General features: G+C 38.2%; 1 protein-coding gene across 17 annotated transcripts in view; it reads right to left on the bottom strand.

Annotated features, from left to right (window-relative positions):
- Positions 1-22,378, bottom strand: part of ZBTB20 (zinc finger and BTB domain containing 20) — a 622,933-nt gene that overhangs the window by 308,995 nt on the left and 291,560 nt on the right. For all 17 annotated transcript variants that reach the window (XM_081004319.1, XM_081004316.1, XM_081004304.1 and 14 more), the window contains one exon: positions 18,587-18,663. The gene's annotated coding sequence lies outside the window, so the exon portion shown is untranslated. The remainder of the gene's footprint in view (positions 1-18,586; positions 18,664-22,378) is intronic.

Below are 22,378 nucleotides of genomic sequence, written 5' to 3'. Positions count from 1 at the left end.
AAACGGGATTAATAAATCTAAAGAAATTGCTGACTGGGTACTTTACGTGATTCTCAGAACAGAATTATATGGAAAAGACAATATTTTGTTGGCTCAGGACCTGTCCCCATGAAAATATATCTATAGTTAGTTAAAGACTTTAAGCAATCAGACAGTAGAGCAGACACTGTCCTCAGGTAACCTCATACAGCTTCCTTCAGCGAAAAATGCTGTCTCTTCTCAGACTAACTTACACATTGAAGTGCTTAGTTCTCTCACATTCTTCCCTTTAGGAATGACAGTAATGCAAAGCACTCCCTTTCCTTTCTGTATCACTGGGTGAGGAAGTGTCAATGCAACACAATGTTTTACCAGCAGTGCTGAACTTGGCTTCTCTTTTAAATGTATATCTTTGTGTAAGGTGCCACTTCCAAGGCCTCTGTTTTCTAAAAAGGAAAGCAGGGGGCATGAATACCTGGTTCTTGTTAAATATACACTGGGGTTTGCTTTATTTTTTTCTACTCAAATACATCCCTAAGCAGATTTCAAATGTATGTTTTATTTCTCCATCAGGCACTCTAAGATTACATTTAGGAAGAAGATGGATGTCTTAGAATTATGATTTTTCTAATTATCCACACTGGTTTGTCTGATGAGAAACATCTAAGTATCTACTACGGAACTCCTCTGAGTTGCAGAAGATTCTAGGCTGGGAAGCACGCAGGGCAGTAGTTAGCCCTCCTCTATAAGTGGGACCATTACATTTCCAGCTGGAGCTTCAGATAAAGAGTTAGTGATTTCCTAATAACAAACAGGAAATTCGAGAACCTGTTGACCAATCTTTGTGTTCCAATGGGACTTACTTTGGAGTAGATATGTATACAATTGAAGTATTGTGTGTGTGACTTCTTAGCATCAGAAGCATTTTAAATTAATAAGAACAGAGTTTCCCCCCCTCTTATGCTTTAACGTGGTACCTCTGGTTACAAACTTAATTCGTTCTGGAGGTCTGTTCTTAACCTGAAACCGTTCTTAACCTGAGGTACCACTCAGGCACCAATCGCCGCTGCCGTGCGATTTCTGTTCTCATCCTGGGGTAAAGTTCTTAACTTGAGGTACTACTTCCGGGTTAGCAGAGTTTTTAACCAGAAGTGTTTGCAACCTGAGGTGTTTGTAACCCGAGGTACCACTGTATTTATTCTATGAAGCACACACAATAAATTCATAACTAAATTGAGCTGCTTTTAAAGAGATGAAAATAAAATATATTAAATGTCCTGTCTTTTTCAGTCATGGAACCCAAGATGATGAAAATATGGTTTCTAGGCAATCCCATTCAGGCACTGTTCAAAACCAAGATCTGCTTAGCTTCAACAATGTGGTAGCCTCATGTGCCTTAAGACCATACCCTGTGTTTTTTATTCATTTTTAGTGCAGAAGCTTTTACTCATTTATAATGAAGTTACCCCTTTTAATCACTCTTCCATATGGACACTGTTTTTTCCCTGTACATGTATATCATAGTGCACCTTCTGGTCTCACGATGTTTACAGTCCTGTTTGCACACAGTGCCTTGGAGCAATACCAAGATCTTTTGGGCCTCATCATCTCATTGTATAACTAACCATGGATCTGAGTATGTCAAAGACTTTTGGTGTTTGCACTTTGTAAAGGAAGGTTGGTAATGGTGAACAAGCCGTTTTTCATGGAACCACTGAAATTCAATTTGAAAATCATTTCTCTACATTATATTGCAGTACCTTCATGTACCACAGAACCTGTTGATACAGGTAAATATCTCTGTTTACTGACACATCTCTGTGATTAACAACACTTTCTTGCTGGGGTAAATTATAAAGTGTTGTTGATCACACTCCCTCCCCCCCAAGTATCCCTTCCCTTATTTTTACATTCGTCACCATCATTGTATGTGATTTGGTGTCAGCTGCAGACGTATGTCTTTTGAGGGTGGCTGATTTGTTTTGGCCAGCTATAATTGAGAATGTCCATCTGTTGTATGTTTTGTTTTGATTTAAATCTGTTTTTCATTAGTTATATTTCTTTAATGCATGTAATTTTGTAAACTGCACTATATGACAAAAGTATAAAAATCAGATTACTAGTAATACTACTACTACTAGTAGTAATCATTGTCATTAAAGTATCATCAGATTTTTGTGCTAAATTTGGGGGCCTGGAGGTTTATTAGGATTTGGATTTACCTGAGTCTGAGAGACTCTGAAAACAGGGCCAGAAAAGGGCCTAAGGTCTGCTTGAGAATCGTTAAGTCCTTGCCTATGTGTACTGTCACATACTAGGCCCTAGAAAGGCTTGCAAAGAAGAGTTTGGATTTGATATCCTGCTTTATCACTACCCTAAGGAGTCTCAAAGCGGCTAACATTCTCCTTTCCCTTCCTCCCCCACAACAAACACTCTGTGAGGTGAGTGGGGCTGAGAGACTTCAGAGAAGTGTGACTGGCCCAAGGTCACCCAGCAGCTGCATGTGGAGGAGCGGAGACGCGAACCCGGTTCCCCAGATTGCAAGGCTACTGCTCTTAACCACTACACCACACTGGCTCACAAAGAAGTGTGGTTTAAATAACAAGGACCAGACCCTCTCTGTCACTCCCTCCTGCACAGGAAATGCTATGGGAGGTAGAAAGTAGCAAAAGGGAGGATATGATGGGATTCTCAGTATCATGAAGAATTTGTATTTACCACAAATACATTAAGGAACCTTTACCTTGGAGCAGATTGCAGATTCAACTTTGGGTATCAGGAGCTCACTATAAACCCCACCCCGCTCCTGAAGTCCATGGAGAAAACAAGCATATGAATGCCAGAAGCTATGCCTAGTTAACTCATATTCCATACTGCTGTCTCAATTACTTACAAGTGGAAATATTTAATTCATAACCAGCCTTGTTACAATGTTGCTAATATAGTTAGCAACTCATCTGTACTCTATAAACTTCTGCTGAATTTCTGATTTGTTTTTGGAATCAACCATTTATGCTCTGGTATCCCCCCCCCCCCCAAAAAAAAAAAAAAAAGTCTGCCAATGCAACCATGCTCGTATCTATGAAGTTTGCATCTGGCAAAGATAATGTTGCCTTGCTGAAGACTAAAATTGGTAATATAGAAGCTGCTGCTGCTGCAAGAATTCTGATGGACTAGAACCAGAACCATCTTTAACACCATTAATAATGATGGGCTTATATCTACACCAGGAATGATCAACTGTGAGGGTGACTTCTACATTTTTTTAAACTTAAAAGCATCAATTCACTATGTTAATTGCAAAAAAAGCTTTTGTTACAGTTTTAATCAGCACTGACTTTTTAGTCAATTCTGTTAATCCCCTTTTCTCTAGCTTCTGCAGAACACACCCCTCTCCAAGGCTACATGCATCTCTGAATCTCTTTGTTAATCCTCCCTGCTTCTCTCTCTGCCCCACAGTGCTTATTCTCTCTTCACCCACAACACACGCTTTATCTCTAACTGCACCACTACAAGTTAACCCACAAGAAACTCATCACTGATTACCCACCCTTTCTGTTTTCCCACTCCTTCTCTCTGCAATCCACCGCTTGGTTTTCTTTAATCTCATAGTACTCTGTACTTCTCCCTCACTCTGTAATATCACAGGTTTCACCACACTTCCATGTCACAGTTCTTCACTCACAACCACCCACCCACACCTTTCCTTTGCGCCCTTTATTTGTGCTCAGTTTCTGCCCCCCTCCATATTCCTCACTGCTCTTCCCTGACTTCAGTGACACCAGTACCCAAGGGTTTCATTTTCCAAGCGATTCTTACATTCAGAGAGTCTCAGGGACAGACAGGAAGATGGTGCAGCATGACTGGCTGACAATGTTTCGGGCTTCATGGAAATACTGTTGGCTACTCCTCTGAATTCAGGGAAACAAAAAGAATCAGAACATTCCCCAAATTCCACTTTTGGTGGGCTTGGGTGAAATTTAGATTTTATGACAATGAGCGGAGGTATTCATTCAATACAGTATTCTTTAACTGCTTTTGACAGTCAACAGATTTCTTTATAATAATAAAAAAATGGAAGGGCTTGATTGGTTGTTGTTCAACTTTATTGTAAGAACAACAAGGCAGAATGACACAGCATGCAACGAGAAAGTCAATAAAAGTCATTCACATCAAAATGAAAAGGCTAAGAATACAGCCAAATGAAAGTCAGTGAAATAGTTGATAAGGAAACATTAGCACCTATACACATAATGGGGCTATCCGAAGTGGGGCCAAATATTTTCCTGCCACTATCCTTCAAGGAATTATCCAGCAAGCAGACATGTGTTTCTTTACTGCACAGATTGTTCAACATTATCATCTTTTTCTTCTTGGGTATTTTTCTTGGGTATTTAATAGCTCTGTGCCAATCACAATGATGTAAGCACTTCTCTTTTTAGTAAGTTCAAATTTGAGATATTTAATGAAAGTTTTTACCACAACTGATCATCCTTTATAAATTATAGGGCTGCTGATACTAAAATCGAAGAGCTAAGCTGAGAGTACATCTCATTGAACTGTGTGGAACTTACTTTTTCACAAATGTGCATAGGATCAGCCTGTTATACACAAAGAGGAGCTTCAGAAAATCAATTTTGATGAAACAACAAGAGATAGATATATGGAACGGGTCTATTTCTTGTCCATATGTGTTTATCACATGGAAAATGTCTACAAAATATCCCACAGATGGTCTCTGTCTCCAGTCAGAATCCAACACATTGTTTCCAGTAATGAAGCAGTATGTTGGAGAAGCTGTGCGGAAAAGGCTATTTTTCCATATGTTGCACTGGTTCCTATTTTGGAAGGAGGTTAATAGATCAATATCCATCAGTGGAGGTAGCAAAATTCAACTGGTACTGTTTATTCAATACTCTTCCCTTAAGGGATACTCATGTCATGCAGCATGAGACGCTCGTATTGTTTTGTTATTAGTAGCTAGAGTATGTATTACTCCAAAGTTTGAGGGGGTGGGGTGGGATATCAAGCATTCCTTTACTGAGATTGTGGCATGATATTTCATGGGGACATTCTTGTGATTTAAAAATTATTCCATCTGACCCCCCCTTGTGAGGGAACAGATCATAAACTTACAAACGTTGTGATTTTTACTCATCCCTACCCAGTTTCACTGCAAATTAATAAGTGATATATTTAATAAAGATTGATTTGAGATTCATCATACTATCTATAAAAAGTAATACGTGTCTGTTTGTCATCATTTTTGCAATGATCTTTATCTGTGATAGATATATTAAAACAACCATGTTAAATTTCATCGTGCTGTTTAACTTTCCATTTTATTTTCGCAGCCCAAGTAATTTTTTGCATAATAAATTTCAAAGTGGTGGAATTTTACTTTTAGGAATTAGAAATGAGTACACAGAACAAGACCAAAAAAAACACATTTCATAAGAAGTTTCTATTTTAGTATTGATCTGGCTCAATTATGCATTCTACTGTAGTACACATTTTCACTTTTGGGGAGATAATTAGCCTCATGCATTCTTGCATATGCTTGAACTTTTGGACATTTTTTGTATCCTGTTCCAGTATCCTAGGCAGCTGCAACTATGTCACTGAAGGTCACTATCAGTTTCTAGATGAAGGGGGAAGTACTGTGCATTTCCCTTATTTCTTCTCTGAACAAAAATAAAAGAAGTGTCCTAGGAGTTCACCAGACTTTTGTCACTGTTTTGAAGGGAACTAGTGTTTTATTTGTCCAGCAACACAAGGACCAAAGTATTTTGAAAAACCACAGAAAGAGTGAGTATCTGATAATGATTGTGGCAAAGGGTTGCTCTTCAAAAGTATGACTAGAGTCAAATAAGATGCTATCTGGACGTTACTAACATAAAACAAGAGTTTTCTATAAACCTAACCAAGCTACAGAGAGCCTAGGTGCTTTAATACTGAGATTTACTCAACTCATCTAAGGAGAAAAATACATCAGCCAAAATATTATTAATAATAATAATTTCACTGTACCCTTAATTAATCAGCTATTAAATTTTAGAGCAGTAAAGGTTGTCTCATACACAAGTCATTTTGTTAAATCTGACATTCAAATCCATCTTTGCAATACGCTCTCCTCTGGAGTTGGGCCATGGAATAAAATGCTATGAAAAACAAAATAAACCAAAACCCTGCTGTGGAAACAGGACAGATCTAGTTTTCACATCCCCTGCACAGATAGAAACAAGACAGAAGTAAAAGGCACCAAATGGAGCTCAAAGCTTCAGTATGATATCAGCCTCCACATTCTGGCAGAATTCGCAACCCAAGATATCAGTCCCTCCAAGTCGGATAGTCTCACATATTCTGGGTGCCCAAAATTATCTTGCTTACAAGATTATTATTTTTCCATTTTAGGCAAGCCTTGAGGAAAGAGAAAAATTAGTGGTGGGTATTATGAAATCTTCCCTCTAAATTGACTAATTAAATATGTAGTTGTGTGCTCCAAGACAAAATGGAACCTCCTTGTTGAAGGCCCCATATAATATATATACATACACCTCTCCCCCCCACCCCCATGTGTAAGTATTCACTCGATGCCATGTTCTTGGAAAGTGCCAATACAGAGACATCTCATGCAATTGGGCCAGCACATAAGATACAGGCTTACTATTCCTATAGCACCAGATGGAGTTCTACTATAATGAATCAGAATAAGGGGTTAAAATGTACCTTTGGCTAATGCAGAATTCTTTGCAGATCCCCCCCCCCCCTCAGCCCACGGCATCTTTCTGTTCATAACAAATGGGTTATCTGCCACTATTGTATACTGCAGTTTGCATTTCACCACAAACCTCAATGTGACTGTAGCAAGGGAGGTACTGTAGTCTCTTCTTGTCATATCGTTACTTTTGCCTTCTTGAAACTGAGCGAATGAAATGGTTTATATGGGATAATTCATTCTCTCAGGTAACTTAGCCCCAATAGCCTCTACCAAAGGTGTCATGGACTTTGAAGAAGCACGAACTCAGGACGAAAGGGAGAAACGAGCTAAGAGGAAGGCATGTTTGGCAAATCCTCACTGTGATCAACTCAGAAACCTATGTCCCCACTGTAGAAGGATGTGTGATCCATAATTGGCCTCCACAGTCACCTATGGACACACCGTTTTGACCATATTCATGGAAGACAATCTTACTCGGCTATGAGTGATCACCGAAGAAGAAGAAAAGAAGAACTAGGCAAAGACTACGGTCACACTGGATGTTTCTTTCAAAGTGGGCTGTCATAGGCCCTTCGGTACTGAACTTGCATTTTTGGTTTTCTTGACTGTGTGATCCTATGTTTCTAACATTGCAAATACATAATTTTAAGTCCCACTGTATTTACTGGGGTTTATTACAAAGCTAACATGCCTAAGATTGCACTGCAGATCCAAAAATGAAGGATCCTATCAACCAATCTGACACAATAACATGATTAGAAAGCATATGCTTGGGAACATTTTGTACGCCTTTGGATTCTGAGCGTTTTTGTGATTTTGTCAAAATTTCTGCGTTTACTTTGAAAACAGGATGACTTTAGTGGGACTATTCTAATGTAATCATTCAATGTATCACTTCTATCTCATTCAATCCAGTGATGTGCTATACTTTTTTTTGTTTTTGTTAACTGATTTTTAAAAATAATTCTTTAAATTTTACCTTAAGTCAATGATGTGTGGGTACATTATCCTTGAAGGTGCTTAAAATAAGCATCAGCTGATTAACACACATACAACACACGCACCTGCGTTCTGTCTCTCTTCTACAAATTGAGCTGGTCTCTTCTAAAAGCTGCAGGAGTGTACTCATTTTTCACCCAGAGCTATAATTATTTTCTGCTTTAATTTTACAAAAACCTTTTGTTTCATTCCCATGAGCCCATCTGATCCTTATATTACACTTGCTCTATTAAAACACTCATAGAGAACAAAGCACAGTTGTACTGATTCATAAGTAACATCTTTCCTCTTCTCTCCTTTCCTCCCCCAACCTCCACCTTTTAAATACAGGGTACACATACTAGCAAAGGTTATTTTTAACAGTGTCTTTGGTTTTCAATCTTCTGTCCCACTCTTAATCTCTTTTCAAAATGGAGACAACACTTCCAGTCCATAGGGACCTCACGTGTTATCCAATAATTCTCAAAGATTCTAGACAGAGGCTCTGAGATGAAATCTGCAAGCTCTTTTAGTACCCTTGGATGCATCTCCTCGGGCCCTGGAGATTTGTAGATTCATTTAAAGTAGCTAGGTGTTCCCTTACCACCTCTTTTCCTCAGCTCCCTTTATTATGTTATCACCAAATTTGGAATTGCTTTCCTTTGGGTGAAGACAGAATCAAAGTAGGTATTGAGCAGATCTGCCTTTTCTCTGTCACCCAACAGCATTTCTCCATCTTCTCCATGCAAAGAACCTACTACTTGCTTGTTCTTTCTCTTGCTTTGAACTCAGCCAAAGAAAACTTTTTTTAAAAAAAACCTCTCTTGCAAGTCCGAGGAATATCTTGACCGGATATAATGTGGTTTCTTATGTTCTTCCTATTTTTGCACAATAAATTGCAGTGAAAACCGATTGCAGTTTTGGGAAGCACGAAGGAAAATGTGAGGGTAATACATGAATAAAGGTTTCAACAGAATCCCATCATATGGAGTAGCCAGACAGAAACTATACTTAAGGTAAGATAAACTTGGAAAAGGTTCTGAAATAAACAAGAAAATGATTGTGCTCAAGAGAAATCGTGTAAAAGGGCAACACAGCAGCATAAAGACAAAGATGGCTGCAGGTGAGGTGACTCTTGTAATTTGCCAAATAATAATTATTCTGCATATTTCATGAAATATATCAAATCAATCAAAAGTTATCTTTAGAAATTATCATACCAGATTAAAAATAATTTCCTAAATCAATCACCTACCACGGTGGCTGATTTGTGAAGGAATGCTTTTAAGAGGCATGAGCTGCACAAGGACACCCAAAATCATGCTGATTTTCAGTGAAAAGCAGGCAGTGAGTTAAGCATCCTGTTTCACTATGCAAAGTCTATGGCTGTGAAGACATTTTTACAGATCTTGAATATTAAGTGCTTTCTTTAAAATAAAAATAAAAATCTACCTGTTTCCACTGTATGCTTTTTCGTTTGAATGCCTAGACCAAAATGTGCATCACTACTTTGATTTTGTGTCATATTCTCCAGATTCAACTCCTCCTCTTCAGGGGACAAGGCCATGGATTCAGAAGCCTGAACAGAGGAGGAACTTCCTCTCAGAATCAGTTCCGAGAATCAGTTCCCCATGCCCTGAAAACACCAGCACGTGAGAGGCTAATTTGACAGCACCGCTCCAACCTGAGGAAGCTACATTGCCACCTTGGACTCCAGGTGAGAAGCCAGTGCCTCCTCTGCCCTTTGAAGCCAATTGCCTTTGAATGAGGCTAAACCCGCTTCTACTGAAAATGCTTTCATCACTGGAGATGTAGCTAGCCACAAAGATAGAGATGCAGCTCTATTTAAAGCTCAGTTTCCTTGTCACTGAAACAACATTTCACCCTGTTCATACTCTCCAGTCTGACAGGATGTTGTCCAATTTTCTTGGACTTTGCCTTACTGGAACCTGACTGCTGCTTTGCTTGACTTTTGGTTATTGGAACTTGAATCTTGCTTTGCTTGATGTTGCCTTACTCACTCTAGAACCTAAATTTTGACTTGCTGTAACTCAAACTTGTAACACACCCTGTTCAGGCTAGAACCCCATCTGGTGGAGACCACCACCTGGACCACAACATTCTGAGACTGCTTTGTTAGTTTTTGATGACATTTCACCTGTGTGCTGTTGTATAAGGAAATATGACATAACCACCCACTCTGTTCCATCTCTTTTTAAAAGGAGCCTAACTGTTCTAACACAACAGCTGCCACTTTTTCAGGAGGAGAACTGACCTTGTCTTCCAGAGACCTCTGCATAAAGCACCACTTTCTCCAGTGAGCTCAAGTGAGCTTCTTCACCATTCTACACCAGGCCAAAATTAGCCCTAATTTTGAGGAGAAAAGTTTCCTCTTCAGTGCCACAGTAAAATGTGTCCTCAAATGATCCAAGTTAATTCTGGTTCTGTTCATATTTGCCCTTATCTAATAGTTAGATAAGACATAGAACTTATGAATTAAGCTGCTATATTTGCCAGATAGTACCATATCCTCTTCTTATAATACAGCTTAAGGTACTGAACTGGAAAGTTTAACATAAAAAAGTAATAATATTCCAGCTACAAGGTACAATGAAGCAAAGTCTAATTCCCTGTCTCTGTTAATTCTAATGCAAAGCCCACAAGTAGTTGCTTGGCTTTACATACTCTGTGCATTTACTCAAGTTGAAGATACTGCTGTTTTCCTTGTAGAGGCCTTCAACCTTGTACATACATACACTGAGCATGAAAAAACAACTCAGAGCCTTATCATTTGAATGACTGGGCACAGATAACTGGGTATTGCTTCTTTGTCCATTAAATGTCTTGTCAGGAGCCCCTGGGGTTTGGCATGTTCTTCAGATGTAGAAGAGAATGGGTGTGCAACACTGCCATTTGAAAATGACAAGCAGGATGAAGTCTTGGTCAGGTTTAGTATAAATAAATATTAGGGATCTGGCCTTCTTCTTGGTCTTGTCAATAAATAAGCATCTTCTGTTTCCTGTGTTTCAGACTCCTAGCTTCTTGTTTCACCCCCTGACCCAAAACAACCTTGAGCACAAACTCTGCAGTCCCAGATTCAGATACCTCCTGGACCTCACAATGTTTCTTAGTGAAACATTTTAGACTTAAATACTATTTGGCACATTACATTGTGATAAAGTTACGATGAGTCTTGCACTCGAGCTTACAGTAAACATGGAACGCCTATGCTGCACTTAGAGTGCATTTCTTATTATTAAGCTTTGATTAACTGATTAACAGTTGATTAGAAATGCTACTGTACTGAATAAATATCTCAAAGCATACAAGAACACAGTGAAACTCAGGCAGATTTCCCATGGCTCATATTTTTAAGGAGTATGAATCATTAGGTCTCAGTGGAATTAATTTCCCCCATTTCTTCCTTTATTTATTAGCCTAAGGAGCAAGGTCTCAGGACCCAAAAGTAGCTTCAAGTTTTTCACCATCTGTGCTGAAGTGAAGCCAATGCAAATTCCACCGTCATCTCTTCACTTTTATGCCTCCTGCAATATTTCATTTCACACTGTTGATCTCTGTGCCTTAGAAACAATAAAATATGTACATCTCATCAACTTGAAAGAACCATTTGTGACATGTCAACAAGAAACTGCTCTTGAAGTAACTCAGGGCACAGAATCTAAATTATAAGGTGATGAAAGCAGTACAACTTCAGCAACTATACTGCCACACTATGCTAGAGGACATTCACAGTGCAATCCTACATTTGAGTTTCACTTACTGGATAGGAATGGAGAATAAATCAATTCAATCTAAATTTTAAGGGACCTGACTGAATTCGCACCTCCTGGACTAATACACAGACCAAAACGTAACTTTCCTTCCGATTTTGCACTTCTCTGAATTTTGCGATAGTGTCATTGGCTCAAAAAAGTAGCAACATTTGCAACAATAATACCTTCCCCTGCCACATAATGTTTTAGGATAAAATGTGTTTTGAAATACATATACAGTACTGAGAAAAAATATGTATTTATATCTGTAGTTCCATATGGATCTTAAAAAAATAAAATCATAGATTAATGTGGGAACAGGGTAGAATGGATTTATGAATGAACATGTGAATGAATGTGTGTACATGTCCTGAGTTTGTTATATCAAGTTCTGTACTGTGATGTTGGTCTATGCTAGTTTCCTGCAAATGTTAAATTGGTTTTAGTTGTAATATCTGGCTGACCCTGATTTAGCAGAACTAAACATCACTACAAAGGAAGCCTCCGAGGTGATAATATTTTTAGTGATTTAAGGCCACTGGGTGAGCCAGTGTAGCCTCCCCACCTCCACCCCAGTGCTTTCTCTCTATGCATTTCAAAGGAGCTGGCTTTCCTGGAAACTGAAGCCTCTTCTACCCGAAAGTATTTGGCTACTCTTAGCATGACCAGGATCAAGGCCTGAGCAAGAGTCAGCTGATAGGTGTTCTTCTGTGGGGAGAAGAAAAACTTTTTTAGATGGATGAGCCTGCTGTAGGATCCAGCTGCCTTGTCCTCTTCCCAAAAAGCCACCTTAACGAGTGGGGCAGCATTTAATGTCAGCCCTGGAAGTGTCTTCCCAGAACATAGCTATCTATCTTTCCATCTATCTATTTATCTATCTTCCATCATCTATCAGTTCTTGGTAGTGGTGCCTGCCCTGTGGAACGCCCTCCCATCAGATGTTAAGGAGATAAATAACAGTACAACTTTTAGAAGACTTCTGAAGGCATAGGGAAGTTCTTTATATTTGATGTTTTATTATGTTTTTATATCTGTTGGAAGCTGCCAAGAGTGGCAGGGGCGACCCAGGGGCAACCCAGTCAGATGGGTTTGGGTACAATTATGATTATTATCTGACCCTGATATATTAGATACCTTCAGTGTGAAGCTTGAAGGTTGGAGGTACTTCTTTCTCCTCAAAGCATCATTGTGAAAGACAGGTCCTTTGGAAATTGACATTATGATGTTTGGTATGCCCAAAAATAATCTAGGATGTTTGTATTCCATGTTACATTGACATGAGTTCTAGAAGTTTGTTTTCTAATGTTTCCAAGCGTGACTGAATGGACAAAAATGCATACTGTCCTCCATACAATATCAGCAAACACAATGGATAGACAAAATGAGTTTTGTTCTCTATAATCTTGTTTCATCCAAATTTACAAATAATGAGTTACAAATGTTTATAAACTTGCTTATTCATTGTGAATATCCATGTTAAATGTTTATGGATTTACAAAGCAGAACAAGTCGATAGGTTGACAAAGACCAGAATGGAATCAGAGTCCAAATCATATACAGTTCTCCAACCCCTTTAGTCTCAGAATCTGTCCTGTAACTTATAAAAATCAGGCAAAAATATTTCAAATCTTAAACTAATACTGTGAAAAAGCACTCTCCTTGATCTCATAGTTAAGTCCCATGATATATCCTTGGGAGGAAAAAAACCAATAATAAAATGCAGTCTTTGATTTATTGGCTTATGTTTTAAGATTTTCTTTCATCAAATTTTAGTTAACATTATTTCATATTGTAAAGTATAGCCAAACACAGGCATTTTTCATTAGCAGTACACAAGAAATCCAAGAGGCAAATACGTAATTGCAATGACAGGAGTAGCAGCAGCTCCCCTTAGTGCATAGATGTCACTATCAGTAGTGTTCATACTAAATAGCTTTTTCTTAATAGCATTCTTTTAAATTCTTCAGCTACTGACCTGTTAATCACCTAGGACATCTGGTGCTGCACAATACCCAGAATGAAGGAGAGGAGTTAACTCAGCCAGACAATAGTCCATGAAGATCAGTAGACCTTAGTCGATTTGCCCGAGCTGACAATTTGCCCCATATTTTCTCAATAAGATATAATGCTCCAGCTTTAATAAAAATAAAAGTTCTTACAAATTATTTTTTTAAAAAAATTAACAAGCTTTCCTCTACTTACATAAGAACTACCATGTAATGGGATCACCCAGATGCCAAGACAGAAATTTTAACATCTGCTCATAATGAATTTCAGTTAGAAATAAAGGAAAAACTTCAAAGCAGCCTTCTCTCCCTGTGGCTAAGACATACATTTTCTTATTTAGTTTCATCACTGGCTCTGTACATTCTTATGCAATTACATTTCATTGTTCCATTCTCAAAGCATGACGGGTCCAATGGGGGATGGCCCCAAATGACCTTGAACAGAGAAGCTTGCATTGCATCTCCACGCAGTTACATGCCATTTGTTGTCATCCTTGTCTCCCAAGCCCAAACTGCTCTGCTTCATTTCTCCCTCCTCTTCCTTAGAGTCCCTTACTGATGTCATGGAATCACAAAGTTGGAGTGGGCCTTTGAAGGCCATCTAGTTCAACCATGTGCTTGATGTAGGAAAACCACAGCTAGTACATCTCCAAAGAATGGTTGTCCCACATTTCCTTCAAGATCTCCATTGAAGGAGAACCTTCAAAGTAACTGATTCCATTGCTGAACTGCTCGTAATGTCAAACCTCAAGTGTGTGATTCAGCTTCAAAAGGAGACATTTGTTCCTTATTATGGTCCCAATTTTGTTAACTCCCTTCCAGTTTAAGTCAGACGGGGTCCCTCCCTGTTGAATGTCAGGTGCTTACTGAAGACTTGTTTTATTCCAGAAGGCCTTTATCGGAATTCTGATTTTATAGTCTTGATTAAATTTAAACTCAGTTTTAATCTCCTGTCATAGTTTAGATATTACTGTGATTTAAGAAGTATACAAATTGTTTAAATAAATAAAAAAGACATTTCAGCTAATGTTGAACCAAAATATATCCTCCTGTAACTTAAGACCATTACGTCTATTCCTGTGTGACATCATTCAGGGATTTGAAGAGTGTTGTCATGTTTCTCCTCATTCTTTCTCTTCTTCAACTTAAGAATACCCAGGCCCTTCCATGTTTCCTCATACACTCCCCCCCCCCATACCTCTATATTTGTTGTCTCCCTCTGAACTCATTCCTGTTCTAGCGTAATGCTCAGAACTGGACACAGTACTCCATATGAAGTCTGACTAGCACAGAACGAAATGAAACTACTACTGCCTATGATTTTGAAGTAGCATGATTCAATGTAGCCAAAATCATATTAGCCTTTTTGTAGCTGTTATCATACTACTAACACATATTCTATCTTGTGCATTTGCTATCTCATGCATAATTTTACTTTTGACTCTGCTGAACTACATTTTCTTAGTCCTGGCCCAGTCTTCCATTCTATCAAGGCCATTTTGAATATTATTCATTTCTTCTGATGTATTAACTATATTTTCCAATGATTATTTTATAATGATTTATCCACCCCTTCATTTAAGCCACTGAGACAATACCACTCCCGCCGACCCTGGTGGTGTCAGACCCTTGCTGCCACACCCTGTCCAGTCAGCTGTTCTGATCTCTTATAATGGCAGTACATCCACATTTTTGTCACTAAACTGTCAATCACTGTATTAATTAGATCAAAACATGCCATCTTCAGCCAGCATGAACCTCTGCACCCTCATCTATACCCCGCCAGCATCTACATTCTATAAGATACAGCCTAGTGAGTAAACCCCTCCAAAAACATCTCGCTTTGAGGACTAGATTTTATTTTATTTCATTGTCTAATAAAGACAATATTACATTTTGGGAGAATTGGCTCAAGGCTGTCAATCCATGTATAACTGCAATTGTCAATAGCACCTCCATTTCTCTATTCTTCGCAGGATTTAAAAGCGAGAAGCTTTATGTTTGTTTAAATAAATTTATATTCAACTCTCTTCCAAGAGCTTAGGTGGATTGCAGGAAGTGAAAAACAATGTACTAGAAATTTTGCATATGCTTCACTATCTGGACAGTACACTCCAGTGTAAAATATGTTGCTACCTTTGACAAGCATGTACAAGCATGCACACAAATGGGTTATGTGCCAAAAATGAACAGATTTTGGTCTATTTTATGTTTGTTTTTGTTCTGGTATAGTTGTTGAGAAGTCTGGACAGAAAATGACATGGTTTGCCCAATACTTGGCTTGTATTCTATATAGGATGGGTCGTTATGCACCTGTAAGTATGTGGTATCCTTGACTTCCAAAGCAAATTCATTAATGTTTAAAGGAGGAAACTCATAGCTGTTGAAGCATAACAGTTTGCAGTGCGCAATAAAAAAGCAACTTGGGAAGAACTTAGAACTTTCTGGGTTTCATTATCCAGCTGTACATTTTGATCTTTAATGAGAAACACAAGCTGGTTTGCAGTGTTTCACAAGCTTTTACTTTAAACTACAATTTTGTTTATACTTAAACTTAAATTTGGAAGATGGATTCTATTATTTGACCAACTCACTTGCCTGTATTTGTCAGTTTGATCATACCAGTCAAAAACAAGGGCCAATTTCTACTCTGGAACTTTATAACATGGAGAAAGACAACAGCTGACCAGTACAGCACATGTTTTGCATGTACAGTCATATCTCATGTTACGTCTGCTTCAGGTTGTGTGTTTTCTTCTTGCGTCCTACGGCAACCTGGAAGTACCAGAATGGGTTACTTCTGTGTTTCGCCACTTGTGCATGCACAGAAGTGCTAAATTGCGCTGCCCGCCTGCGCAGACACGGCACTTTGAGTTGAGGGCTTTTCACATTACGGACGGGCCTCCGGAATGGATCCCATCCATAACACAAGGTACCACTGTAAAAGGTCTCAGGTTCAATGCCTGCATCTCCAGGTAGGTATAGGAAAAACTATTGGAGAACCACTATGAGTCATTGTAGAAAATATCAAACTTGGTGGATGGGCGATATTACTAGCTGGAATGAGACAGCTTCCTATATTGCTAAGCAGGTTCATACCAATGTATGAGACCAGTAGTACTGTGCACCTACAAGCTGGTAAAGGTACAGAAAAGGCAAGTATCTGAGATCAGCCAAGGATGTAATCTGGCGAAGCAAACAAGTGATTTTCAGTTGATTTCGAACAACGTGGGGTTTTGCACAGGGGTTTGCAAGTGCCACCAAACAGATGATTGGTGATGCCTGCAAACCCAGCTGCCTCTGTCTACATGGTTTGAAATCAACCCTTGCAGGCAAAGAACAGCTGGCTAGTGGTGCTTGCAAATCTCACTTTTTGGCAGGTTACAAGCTCCCAAATGGAAACAATCCCAGCAGGGCTTACATGTGGTGCCAAACGCAAAAGGCACCAAATGCAAGCCCTATTTGCCAAGGAACAATTAGGAGTCTGCTTTAAGGTTCCCAACTGTTTCTTTGCAGCTGCATTTTTACCAGGTGTGGGGCAGATGTGTGTGGCTTGGGGGAAATGACCTTATAGGTCAAATTACCATCCTTGTAATACCTAATTAGCCCATGGGCTGAAGATTCCCCACCACTGCTGTATACAGTGGAGCCAACCCATCCATGGGTTAGAAAATTATCAGTAATTGGAGATGAGATGATGGACCACAGTCAGGAGTATATACTGGAATTGACAAAGATAACAATAGGGCTGCCAGAAGGAAGGAAAAGGAAAGTCAAGCATATGAGTTCAAGAGAAGAGGCTAGATGGTAATGGGAAAGAGGGCAAGGCACGGGCCACACTGATATCAGGGATGAATAGAAAACAGTGCATGTAGATATACACTACTGGTATATTTACAATAGAAGGGTAGATTACTGCATGATCATGTGAAAAACAATTAAGAGAGGCACTGTGATAGTTCTTCAATGTGGTGGTAAATGATCATGTATTATTAGCAGGGGAGGACAAAAGGTAGAGTGGAATCTACTGTGGATGATCTGCAGATGATCTCTTGGATGATCTGCTGAAAATTTGAAAGGATTTCCAACTCCCCAGTCCAAACTAACAAAAGCAACAACAAAAAGATCTCCTTGAAGAAAAGGGGCAGGAAATCAGGAATTATTATTATTATTATTTCCTTATTATTCCTTATTATAATTATTATTTCCCTAAGTTGTGTACAGATAAACCACTGATACAAGTGAAGAACGAAGTAAGCATACAGGATTAACAATGGCTATCCAGTATCAATAAACCAGAGATCAACAAATTGTGTTAAAACATTATGCACTTAGTTCTGGTCCTGATAACATCCCTGAGCTGAGAATGTGGTCAGGGGCAACCTGTTCATTAATTCTAAGATTATTCCACCCCAAACCACTATTTTGCACCAGGCTCCAGCTGGCAGACCTTGGAGTTATAGTAAAAAACAAAGAAGATTCTGCAAGCCAGAAGTCTGCCTATTCCTCATTTATAGAATAATAGGGTTTTTATAAATAGCTTCTTTTCTTATTAAAGGGGGGAAGAAATACCATTTTGACTGTTTTATGCCACAATAGATCAGATGGGCACCGATGCACATAAGTACCCTCAATGCACACACAAGGAATTATACAACTTCAGTTGTCTTTGAGGCATCTGAATTCTGTTGTGGTATCACAAGAAGCTCTTTCTTCTTTTTTATTTTCATTACAGCACAGGACAAAAAATTATTTTGACATCACAAAGGGGAAAGAATACTGTTTCTGATGCCATTCTGATACTTTATATTATCCTTCCTTGTACCAAAGTGCAAGAACTGTTGGTGACAGGATGACAGAAAATATATGTCAACGGAGAAAAAGCTCTACACCATTCCTAATGAAATTTGAAACAGCCAGCACAATAGATTAACAATTTAGGGTCTGACATAAAGCACACTAAAAACCCAGCACCATTTTGATTTCCAAAAATGTGTGTTTTATATACAAAATATTCCTAAATCCTATTCAAGGACAGCCTGACCGCTGCCCCCCAAGTCTAGTTACTATGCTAACAGTTTTGTGTCAAAGAAAGACTGACAAAAGGTACCGAAAAAGCTTTTACTCACAAGAATGCAGTGCAGCGCAATCTTTTTTGTTTTTAAGGTGCAATGATTTCAGCATCTAAAATGTAACTTCAGGCACTCTGAAAAGAAACAGGTTAAAATCTCTTTCAGTTATAATTGCTATTTCAGATTTAATTAAAAATTAAACTTTCATAATGTTTCACCATCCAAAGCAATGCATTATCAGTCAAGCATAGCTTCTTTTTCTTCTTATTTTTTTAGTTAGAAAAGCTCTTTCCAGAGTAGTTTGTAATGAAGAAAGGAAATAAAGAAGGCAATTCAGAACAGAAAAATACAGCTCTACATTAAAGGATTCCAAATAGCGTGGCAAAAAGGGGAGAAAAAAATTCTCCTGCACCTTTATATCAACAATCTAACTTATTAAAAGAATCAGGCATAACAATTAAAAAAAGACAGATGAAATTACATACCCATGATTGTGGGAGGAATGAGCAATAAAAAACAAAACAAAACTAGGGACATTTTAGGACGAAACTATAATAAAAGAGAGTTTGCACTTTTAAATAGTGTCAGGCAACACAAACAAAATCTTCAAGCTTTATAGATTTGCTGCTGACTTCATTGTTGATGTGGATTACACCCACAATCCAATTTTTTTAAAAGGCTGCTCTATAGAATCTTTTAATTTTAAACTGTTGCATAGAAATGAAAAATATGTTGAATAGTCTACTATTTTTGTTCAAAACAACTGGTTGTAAATCTCACTTTTTATGCAAAATTACAGAATAGTTCTTCAAGAGAATGGGAGAAGCAGCAGCAACTTTTTAGGGTTTGGGGTTTTCTAACCACAGGAATGGGTAACATAGTTTCAAATGTGCACAACTGGAATGGTAGTGTTAAAAGTGTCAGCGATTATTATGCTATAAACAAAAAGAAAAATAAATATAGGAATAGTAGGATTCCATGGTTTTTATATGTCTGTAACAAAAATACATAAAAAAACCAAGCAAAACATAGAAGGGAAAGAATATAAAATAAGAAATAAACCCCAAAATGTTACAATATGTTAACTAGAGTCTTACTATCTGTAATTCAACAACAACAAAACATGGCAGAAGACATTTACAAATATTTATAAACAAAGATGCTTCCTACATAAGCATCACCACCAGACATTATAGGGAGCCAATACAACCACAACCTTGTGGGGGTACACAGGGTGGCTTGATAATGTTCCTGGTGAAGTGGTCATGAGATTACACATTTATGTCCAGAGTTTCTAATGGGTACATTCATTTTCTGGTCTACAGAAAAAGAAATAAAGTTACTGGTGGAGCACTAAAATGTGGGTATGTGCTGGGCAATGTACATTTACAGCTTCCTTAAACACACAAAGACAGCCCTGATACAGTCAACCACATGTCGCCACAAACCCAGTCACATGAATCTAAAAATTACAGCATTTAAAGCTGAAATCTTGCATGCAATCATGTGCATATTGACTTCAGAGAAATGTAAACTGGTGCATCTGGGCATAGGAATGAATTGAAATTGGTTTTCGTATACTAACTTTCCACACTGAAAGTCTGTTATGCCAATCCTGCATTTTGTTTAATAATTATTGGCAATGCAGTTGCAACTAGAAAAAGGAAAAGAAAGGAAAAGGGGGGGAAACAGTATCTTTTATGTTGCTGACTTAGGATGTAACAGGCACTAGTAAAGAAGCTTGGGGATTATATAGGGATTGTTTGTTGTAAGTATTTTCATGTTTAATTTTTTTTTTTTAAAGGAGCTCAGGAGTATAGTGTTCATTTCATGATCAGCTCTTAAAGCTCCCTATAGGACATATATAATAAGAAATTTCACCCAAAAAGTATCTGTGAAAAATGTATGTAAATCATCAGATGCATCATTTTTTAAAAAAAGCATGCAAAATATATCATTAGTTAATGCCAAACCAGTCGACTTTGGGGTCAGTGATATATAAAGTGATTCATGAATTACAAATTAGAATTATTAATATTGTACTCACCAAGTTATTCCCTAACAAAAACAACTTGGTATCATTTGCACACAGTTTTGAATAATTAGGAAACAATGAAACTAAGAGAAGCCATTTCCCCCCAATGCCATGGAGGCATTACATGATAGGCAAAATCATACCACAGTAATGTAAAATGCAAGTCTTGTTTAAACAATTCTATGCCATTTTCATTATAAAAACATGCTCTTTATTTGTTTATTCCTAATAGTATTTATCAATTGTTTGGTCACACACTCTCAATTTGCATGCAGTGCTAAGCCAATCCATGGCTAAGGGTAAACAAACAATTATGTGGGTACTCACAGCAAATTTAGGACTGCTCTGCTGCTCCCACAGCCTTGCTGGTGCTATGCTACCCAGAGCTAAGCCATGGTTCGAGTAAAATTATGTCTAAACCCAGGCTCATGGTTTGTCTCCACTTTATAATTAACCAGCAGAGGACTAAATATCAACACAATTTATGTTCAGAGAAAGACCTCATGGATCACTTGTCAAGGTCAGAAACCTCCCCCCAAAAGCTGTAGACCAGCCTTCACATCCTTCAGATTTTGTTAGATTCCAGCTCTCATCAACCCCAGCTAGCATGGTCAATCATCAGGGATGATGTGGAGTCCAGCAAGATTTTGGGGGTTCCAGGCTGGCAAAGCCTCTTGTAGACTATTACCTGCAAATTTTTTCCAAATATTTGACTCTGAAGATGCAATTACACAATAAGCCAGAGCTGTAATTTTGAAGGACAAAAAAGTGAAAAAGTAAACTTGTTCTGGATATCTAAAAATGCTAAGATCGATTAAAAAAAATACTGAAATTTAGCTTTAGTACTCTTTGTGATGAGTGAGTGTACCTCTGCTGTTTTCATGACATGTTGCTTTATTGTTTTAATTATGCTGGCGATTGCCAGCCACTCTTAGAGAATAATGTTGAAGGGTGGGACACGGAGTTTTTAAATAAATAAAAAGCTCTATTCTTGTATTTGTAATTTCAATGAAGCTCAATCACATGCATTAGCTAATACTTCTTAAAATTTCTCCCATAATTTAGTAGGATATTTACACAAGACTGTAACAAAGATGAAAACACCCACATGCAGCGAGACACATAGAACTGCTAAATAGAGCTAAATGCATTGGGCTCAGTTAAGTACTAATTTGTAGACTCTACCATCTTCTGCAACACACTGCTTCATTGACCAACCCAGCTCCCACTGTCAGACATTACTCATTTAATGTTATGAAGTATTTTTTGTTTGTTTTTTTACCCCAGATAAATTCTCATCACTGAGGTCTTTTTTAAAAAAAATATTATTTAAGCAGTAAACATGCAAAAGGGTGTAGTAACAGTTAAAGTTTCAGAACTGAATGCAAGACATTAACAGAGGCTACAATGCAGCCTTTAGCAACCTGCCACTCACCAGATATTTTGAACCATACCTCCTCCTACACCAGCAATTATTGAGGGGAGGTGTGGGGGGAAACACCTGGAGGGTGCCAGCTTATAAAAGACTACTATAATGTATATTTAATGGTTGCTTTCACAAGTGTGTCCAACAGTTAAATCAATATCAGATTTTCAAGATATTAAGATTGTAATAAGGAGCTGTTCAGGAAGTCCATTGTGATGCAGCACAGTAACAAGAAACCTTAAGTTTAATGGCTGCATAAAAGGAACTGGACTTGGGCTGTGAAGTATCCTAAGCCACTCTTACAGCTGCTGATGAGGTAGAATCGAGCAATCCTACAATTCTACGATTCTATGATTCTTCACAATGCCTCTTTGACAGTTTCCTCGTA

This window comes from Podarcis pityusensis (genome assembly GCF_964106645.2).
Source record: "Podarcis pityusensis genome assembly, chromosome: 4".
Taxonomy (NCBI): Eukaryota; Metazoa; Chordata; class Lepidosauria; order Squamata; family Lacertidae; genus Podarcis; species Podarcis pityusensis.
Note: the sequence above shows the minus strand (reverse complement) of the source record. Positions and strands in the feature narration are given on the sequence as shown.